Source organism: Cebus imitator, unplaced genomic scaffold, assembly GCF_001604975.1.
Source record: "Cebus imitator isolate Cc_AM_T3 unplaced genomic scaffold, Cebus_imitator-1.0 Scaffold189, whole genome shotgun sequence".
In the NCBI taxonomy this organism is placed as follows: domain Eukaryota; kingdom Metazoa; phylum Chordata; class Mammalia; order Primates; family Cebidae; genus Cebus; species Cebus imitator.
Genome location: NW_016107504.1, coordinates 2,452,652 through 2,461,991, shown reverse-complemented (window position 1 = coordinate 2,461,991; position 9,340 = coordinate 2,452,652). Strand labels below are relative to the sequence as shown.

Genomic DNA, 9,340 nt, shown 5'->3' with positions numbered 1-9,340 from the left:
GAAATAAACTCAACACTACTTCCAAAGGAGATAAGAGCATGTCATTCACATTGATGTTTATATTTTTTTCCTTTATCGCAAAGTTGACCTTTATAGGTACTTTCCATGAAACCAATTCTTGTAATTCTGCTTCCCATTTTGGCTATCAAAAATGCAGATTATTAGACAGCATCCTTCTTATAAATTTAAAAAATCATTTATCACAGATTTAACCATCTTCTAACTCTTTGTGTACCAGCATTATACTTTTTTATATTGAGCTTTTAGTTTGAGATCATTGGAGATTCACATGCAGTTGTAACCAAAAATCAGAAATATTCCATATACAGTTTACCTACTTTCCTTCAATGGTAGCGTCATGCAAAACTGCAGTACACCATCACACTAGGATATTGACATTGATATAATCCACCTACTAGTTGAAATTTCACCAAGTTTACTTGTACTATTTTGTTACCATAAATATCACACATGTTGCCATTTTATAACCACATCCACTTCTCTCACATACACTTAAACTCCAGCAACCACTAATATGTACTCCACTTTTATAATTTTGTCATTTCAAGCATGTTTTATAAAAAGAATCATACAGTATATAATATTTTGAATTGGCCTTTTTCATCCAGCATAATTCCCTGGAGTTTAATCCATGTTGTCATGTGTATCAATAGTTTATTTTGTATTGCTGAGTACTATTCCATGGTATGGATGTACCACCATTTAACTATTTACTTGTTAACAGACATCTGAGTTGTTTCTAACTTGGAGCTATTAGGATAAAGCTGCTATGAACATTTGTATGCAGGTTTTTGTGTGAATAAAAAAATTTAATTTTTCTGGGATAACTGCCCAGACTGAAATTTCCAATTTGTGTAGTAGTTTAATGTTTGGTTTTCTAACAAACTGCCAAATCATTTTTCAAAGTGGGTTTACCGTTTTATATTTCCACCAGCAATTTATCAATAATCCAGTTTCTCTGTGTCCTTGCCAGCAACTGATGCTTCACAACATTTTATCAACTTTTATTTGTATTTAACTTATTTTATTTAACTTTTTATTTTAACTATTAAGTGTGTAGTGATAGCTTATTTTGTTTTAATTCATTTTCATAATAGCTAGTTATGTTGAACATTTTTTAATGTGCTTATTTGACATCCATGTAGCCTATTAGGTGAAATGACTATTAATGTCTTTTGCTCATTTTCTAATTAAGTTGTTTGTTTTTTACTGTTGAATTTTGAGAACTCTACATATATTCTAGATACTAGTCATTTGTCAGATATAGTTTGTGAATATTTCTTCCAAGTCTATGTAGCTTGTCTTATATCCTCTTAATAGGGTCTTTCAAAGAGCAAAGTTTTTTAAATGAATGAGGTCCAATCGGTCAATTTTTGATTTTCTGGATTGTACTTTTAGTCTTAAGTCTGAGAACTCTTTTCCTACCCCTTGATCCTGAAGATTTTCTACTGTTTTTCCCTAAAAGTTTAATAGTTTTATGTTTCGCATTTAAGACCATAATCCATTTTCAGGTAATTTCCTTTTTTCAAATACAAAATGTTTTACAAATTTGCATGTTATCCTTGTGCAGGTGTTGTGGTACTTTTCTCTGTATCATTCCAAATTTAGCAAATGTACTGCAAACTGAGCAGCATTTTGATACGTTTTTTTTATAAGGTGTGAGGTTAAGTGAAGATTTTTTGTTTTTGCCTATGGGAGACAATTGCTCCACCATCATTTATTGAAAAGTATATTCTTCCTCCATTGAACTGCTTTTACGCTTTTGTCAAAAATATGTTGGATATGTTTTTGTGTATCTGTTTTTAGATTCCATATTCTCTTCCATTAATCCACACATCTGTTACTCCACCAACATGACGCTGTCTTGACTGCTGTACATATTATATAATAATTCTTAATATAGGATCGAATGGTTTCTTCCACTTTATTCTTCTTTTCAAGATTGTTTAAGCTATTCTAGGGCCTGTGTCTTTCTATATAATTTTTAGAGTAAGTTTGTCTATATTGTAAAATCTTTGTTTCAATTTTAATAGAGATTGCATTAAATCTACAGATCAATTGTAGAGGACTGACATTTTTATATATTGAGTCTTCCATTCATTAACATACCATACTTCACAATGTGATATGTTGTGTCTCTTTCTTCTGGCCTCCATGGTTTCAGATGAAAAATCTTGCAGTAAGTGTTCCCCTCTAAGTAAGGCATGACTTCTTTATGGTCTATTTGAGCACATTTTTGGCCTTCAATTTTTAGGTGTTTAATTTTGATGTGCCTTAGCATGGATTTGGGGGGTGGGGTTTATACTATTTGTGGTTTTCTCAGCTTCTTTAATCTGTAGATGTATGCCTTTTGTCAAGTTTGGGAAATTTGGGGCCATTATTTTTTTTAATTTTTATTTTTAATATTTTTTCTCTTTCTGGAACTCATAGAGCCACTGTATTTATAAGTGGTTTGGTTTTCATAATTGCCCACAGGTCCATGTACCTCTATTCAGCTTTTCTCAACTTCTCTCTGTTGGTCAGGACATATTTATTTGTCCTCTAGGTCATTGTTTCTATCTTCTTTCATATCCACTCTTACTATTCATCCCATCCAGTGATTTTAAAATTTCAGTTATTGTATTTTCATTCTATAATTTACATTTGATTCTTTTTATACCCTTCTTTTTCATTGGTAATGCTTTTCCTTTTAAAATTTTGACAATAAGAGCCATTTATGAAAAACCCACAGCCAACGTAATACTAAATGGGCAAAAGTTTGAAGCATTCTCCTTGAAAATCTGCAAAGATAAGGATTCCCTCTTTCACCACTATTATTCAACATAGTATAGGAAATTCTGGCCAGGGCAATCAGGCAATAGAAAGAAATATAGGGCATTCAAATAGGAAGAGAGGAAGTCAAACTGTCTGTGTTTACAGACAGCATGATCCTATATATAGAAAATCCCATTGTCTCATCCCAAAAGCTCCTTACGCTGATAATCAACTTCAGCAAAGTCTCAGTATACAAAATCTATGTGCAAAAATCACAAGCATTCCTATATGTCAACAATAGACAAGTAAAGACCCAGATCATAAATGAACTCCCATTCACAGTTGTTACAAAGAGAATAAAATGCCTACTAATATAGCTAACAAGGATGTGAAGGACTTCTTCAAGGACAACTACAAACCACTGCTCAAGAAAATAAGAGAGGACACAAACAAATGAAAAAATATTCTATGCTCTTGGATAGGAAGAATCTGTTTCATGAAAATGGTCATACTGTTTGAAGTAATTTATAGATTCACTGCTATTCCCATTCAACTAACATTGATATTCTTCACAAAATTAGGAAAAAAACTACTTTAAAATGCATATGGAACCAAAAAAGAGCCCCTATGACCAACACAATCCTAAGCAAAAAGAGCAAACCTGAGGCATCACACTATCCAACTGTGATACTGAATGTCAACTTAATTAGATTGAAGGATGCAAAGTATTGATCCTGGGTGTGTCTGTGAGGGTGTTGCCAAAGGAGATTAACATTTGAGTCAGTGGGTTGGAAAATGCAGACCCACCCTTAATCTGGACTGACACCATCTAATCAGCTGCCAGTGCAACTGGAATATAAAGCAGGCAGAAAAATGAAAAGATGATACTGGCCTAGCCTCCCAGACCATATCTTTCAATGCTGGATGCTTCGTGCCTTTGAACATCAAACTCCAAATTCTTCAGTTTGGGGACTCGGACTGGTTCTTCTTGCTCCTCAGCTTGCATATGGCCTATTGTGGGACCTTGTGATCATGTGAATTAATACTTAATAAACTCCATATGTATATATATATCTCTCTCTTATTATTTGTTCTGTCCCTTTAGAGAACCATGACAAATATAGATTTTGGTATCAGGAGTGGTTCTAAAGGAAAGGAATATTAAGAATGAAGTTCTTTCATTGGCTTTGGAGTTTCTGGAGTTGGCTGCTTAATATGATTAGACCAAAAAATGCTAAGGACCCTACTTCTAATAGCATGGAGAACACTGATAGTCCTTGGCATGAACTGTTTAGAGAGTTATACAAAATAAATGTATTTGACACTTCTGAGTCACTGCTTGAGAGAGGCAAGGAGTTTGGTGACTTTATACATAATACCTTTGACCATATGTGGGGAACCAAGGAACATAATGTAGCTTGGTTGTTCCTCAGTTCAGTGGACAAAGTGATGAAAGAAAATGATGAACTCAGGGATTCTAACTCACGAACTCAGAAGCAAATACTGAGCCACAAATCTGCTAAGACTGCCTTGAATGAGAACCTTATCTCCTCAAAGTAGAGAAAAAGCTGAAATTGTGGAAAACCAGACACAAGCTCTTATCATGTGAGTGGCTGACCTGCAATGAAAGGTGCATGCACAGCCTTACCCAGTGTCTACTGTTAAAGTGACAGCATTGATTGGATAAGAATGGTACCCTGCAACTTGGAATAGAGACTTGTGGGAGGACCCTGATGAAGCTGGGGACACTGAGTGGAGACAATGAGTTTGTAAACTCTGATGAAAATTTTTGCCAGAATTAACAGCTTTCTCATCCCCAGTAGTGGCAACAATCCCTCCCTGATCCATGCTGCCACCAGCCTTGACACCTTTGAGGAGGTAAACCCTGTGCTGCCTGAGGCAACAATGATGGCCTCCCCTGAGGCAGTTGTCAGCCAAGAAAACATAGATTCTCCTCAGGAGCTACACCCAACACCCCTGCTTGTTTCCAGACCTATAACTAGACTAAAGTCCCAGTGGTCCCCTGGAGGTGAGGTTGAGAGTGTGACCCATCAGGAGGTGTGCTACACTCAAAAAGAACTACTTGAGTTCTCTAATGCATATAAACAGAAATCTGGAGAACAGACATGGGAATGGATATTAAGGGTGTGGGATAATTGTGGAAGGAACATAGAGTTGAATCAGGCTGAATTTATTGACTTTGGCTCACTAAGTAGGGACTGCATTTAATCGTGCAGCTCAGGGAGGTAAAAAAAAGGTTCTAATGGCTTATTTGCTTAATTAGCTGAAATATGGATTAAAAGATGGCCCACTGTGAGTGAAATACCTGATCTTCCTTGGTTTAATGTAGAGGAATGGATCCAAATGCTTAGGGAGATTAGGATGGTGGAATGGATTAGTCACTTTAGACCAACTCATCCCAGCTGGGAGGATCCAGAAGCTATACCCTTAATGAATGCCTTGTGAAATAGATTTGTGAGGGCAGCACCTGCATCTTTGAAGAGTCCTACAATTGCTTTTCTTTGTATGTCAGATCTAATAGTGGAAACTAAAGTCACTCAACTACAAAATATAAAAACAATGGAAATAGTTGGATCCCAAAGTGGCAGGGGCCAAGTGGCAGCACTCAACCATCAGCGGAAAGGTGATCATAGCCACTGTAATGGACAACAGAGGCAAAGCAGCAATCAGAATAGTCTGATTCATGTGAAGTGCTGGCATTGGCTAATTAATCATGGTGTTCCTAGAAGTGACATTGATAGGAAGCCTACTACATTTCTACTTAACTTATATAAGCAGAAAACTTCTATGTTGAAAGGGGGGGAAAAAAAGACTAATTTGAAGTATAAAAGCAGAGAATCATAGCACATCAATCAATTTCAGGACTTGAGCCAGTTTACAGACCCAGAACCCTTTGAATGAAGGGGAGGCCGGATCACCTCAAGGAAGGACCCCACTGCATTACTGACAATTTATGTAGTGAATTGTTCTCCCATTCTTCCCCAAGAAGACCTCAAGTCTTTACCAGGGTAACTGTGCATTGGGGAAAGGAAAATGATCAAACATTTCAGGTCACTGGCTTTGAGCTGACATTGATTCCAAGGAACACAAAACATCATTGTGGTCCTCTAGTTAAAGTAGGGGCTGATGGAGATCAGGTAATTAATGGCATTTTAGCTCAGGTCCAACTTACAGTGGGTCCAGGGGGTCCCTGGACTCATCCTGTGGTCATTTCCCCAGTGCCAGAATGCAGAATTGACCTAGACATATTTAGCAGCTGGCAGAACCCCCAAATTGGCTCCCTGACTGGGAGGATGAGGGTTATTATGATAGGAAAGACCAAATGGAAACCATGAGAACTGCCTCTACCTAGAAAAATAGTAAATCAAAAACAATATCACATCCCTGGAGGGATTGCAGAGATTAGTGCCACCATCAAGGACCTGAAAGACACGGAGATGGTGATTCCCACCACATGCCATTCAGCTCTCCCATGTGGCCTGTGCAGAAGGCAGATGGATCATGGAGAATTACAGTGGATTATCACAAGCTTAACCAAGTGGTGATTCTAATTGCAGCTGCTGTACCAGATGTGGTTTCATTGCTTGAGCAAACCAACACATCTCCTAGTATGTGTTATGCAGCCATTGACTTAGCAAATGCCTTCTTCTCCATTCCTGTCTATAAGGCCCACCAGAAGCAATTTGCCTTCAGCTGGAAAGGCCAACAATATACCTTTACTGTCCTACTTCGGGGATATATCAACTTTACATCTTTGTGCCATAATCTTATTCATAGAAACCTTGATCGCTTTTTGCTTCTGCAAGATGTCACACTGGTCCATTACACTGATGACGTTATACTGATTGGATCCAGTGAGTAAGAAGTAGCAAACACACTGTACTTATTGAAGAGATATTTGCAGCCAGAGGATGGGGAATACATTTGACTGAAAGTCAGGGACCTTCTACCTCAGTAAAATTTCTAGGGTCCAGTGGCGTGGGGCCTGTCAAGATATTCCTTCTAAGGTGAAGGATAAGTTGCTACATTTCGCCTCTCCTTCAACCAAGAAAGAGCCATGATGCGTAGTGAGCCTATTTGGATTTCGGAGGCAACACATTCCTCATTCAGGTGTGTTACTTGGGCCCATTTATCAAGTGACCCGAAAGGCTGCCAGTTTTGCAGGTCCAAGCTGCTGTGTAATCTTCTCTGCCACTGGGCTATATGACCCAGCAGATCCCAAGGTGCTTGAGGTGTCAGTGGCAGATAGGGATGCTTCTGGGACCCATTGGCAAGCCCACATACATGAATCACAGCAGAGGCCTCTAGGATTTTGGAATAAGGCCCTGCCATCTTCTGCAGATTACTACTCTTCTTTTGAAAGACAGCTCTTGGCCTGTTACAGGGCTTTGCTGTAAACTGAATGTTTGATTATGAGTTATCAAGTCACTATTGACCTGAAATGCCTATCATAAACTGGGTCTTTTCTGATCCATCTAGCCATAAAGTGGGTCATGCACAGCAGCCTTCTATCACCAAATGGAAGTGGTATATATGTGATCAGGTTCTACCAGGTCCTGAAGGCACAAGTAAGTTACATGAGAAGTGGCTCAAATGCCATGGTCTCCACTTCTGCCACCCTGCCTTCTCTTCCCCAGCCTGCACTGATGGCCCCATGGGGAGTACCCTATGATCAGTTGACAGAGGATGAGAAGACTAGGGCCTGCTTCACAGCCATCTGTGAAGCAGTGTATGCAGGCACCACCTGAAATTAGACAGCTGCAGCATTATATTCCCTTTCTAGAACAATCCTGAAGGATAGCAGTAAAGGGAAATCTTCACAGTGGGCAGAACTTCAAGCAGTGCACCTAGTTATACACTTTGCATGGAAGGATAAATGGTCAGATGTGCGATTACATACTGATTCATGGGCTGTAGCCAATGGTTTGGATGATCAGAGACTTGAAAGAAGCATGATCGGAAAATTGGTGACAAAGAAATTTGGGGAGGAGGTATGTGCATGAACCTCTCTGAGTAGACAAAAACTGAAGATATTTGTATGCCATGTGAGTGCTCACCAACAGGTAACCTCAGCAAAGGAGTATTTTAATAGTCAAATGGATAGGATGACCCATTCTGTGGACACTATTCAGCCTCTTTTTCCAGTCACCTCTGTCATCGCCCAATGGGTCCATAAATAAAGTGGCCATGGTGACAGAGATGGAGGTTACACATGGACTCAGCAACATGGACTACCACTCATCAAGGCCAACCTAGCTATGGCCACTGCTGAGTGCCCAATTTGCTAGTAGCAGAGACCAACACTGAGCCCTCAATATGGCACCATTCCTTGGAATAATCCGCCAGTTACCTGGTGGCAGGTTGATTATATTGGACCTCTCATGTTATGGGTAGAGGATTGTCCTCACTGGAATAGATACTTACTCCAGATATGGGTTTGCCTATCCTGCATGCAATGCTTCTGCCAAGACTATCATCCATGGACTCACAGAATGCCTCATCCATCATCATGGTATTCCACACAGCATTGCCGTTGACCAAGGCACTCACTTTAAGGATAAAGAAGTGTGGCAGTGAGCTCATGCTCATGAAATTCACTGGTTTTACCATGTTCACCAACAGCCTGAAGCAGCTGGATTGATACAATAGTGAAATGGCCTTTTGAAGTCACAATTACAAGGCCACCTAGGTGACAATATTTTGCAAGGCTTTGGCAAAGTTCTCCAGAAGACCGTGTATGCTCTGAATCAGCATCCAGTGTATGATACCCTTTCTCCCATAGCCAAGATTCACTGATCCAGGAATCAAGAAGTGGAAGTGGAAGTGGCTCCACTCACAATCCTTCCTGGTGGTCGCCTAGAAAAATTTTTGCTTCCTGTTCCCACGACATTATGTTCTGCTGGCCTAATGGTCTTAGTTCCAGAGAGAGGAACACTGCCACCAGGAGACACAACAATGATTCCATTAAACCGGAATTCAAGATTGCCACTTGGACACCTTGGGCTACTTCTACCTTTAAGTCAACGGCTAAGAAGGGAGTTGCAGTGTTGGCTTAGGTGATTGACTCAGACTATTAAGATGAAATCAGTCTACTACTCCACAACAGAGGTAAGGAAGAGTATGCATGGAATACAAGAGATCCATTAGGGCATCTCTTAGTATTACCATGTCCTGTGATTAAGGTCAATGGGGAGCTACAACAGCCCAATCCGGGCAGGACTACAAATTGCCCAGTCCCTTTAAGAATGAAGATTTGGTTCATTCCAAACAAACAAACAAAAAAACAAGAACTGCTGAGGTGATTACTGAAAGCAGAGGGAATACAGAATGGGTAGTAGAAGAATTCATCACTACCAGCTATGACCACATGATTAGCTACAGAAATGAGGACTCTAATTGTCATGAGCATTTCGTCTTTCTTTTGTTAAAAACATGTTTGTGTATGTATACACTAGTACTAAGAAAATATCTTCATTTCATTTCCTTTCTTTTTTATCATGTGACATAAGATTTATTGACTTCACATCAGCATTTAAGTATTGTT

The 9,340-nt window shown here is 39.1% G+C and overlaps 1 non-coding gene across 1 annotated transcript; it reads right to left on the bottom strand.

The window, feature by feature from the left end:
• Positions 1-1,546: 1,546 nt before the first annotated feature.
• On the bottom strand, positions 1,547-1,652 carry LOC119473856. Its single transcript, XR_005203104.1, has one exon. It is a non-coding gene; the product is annotated as a U6 spliceosomal RNA (small nuclear RNA).
• Positions 1,653-9,340: the final 7,688 nt, after the last annotated feature.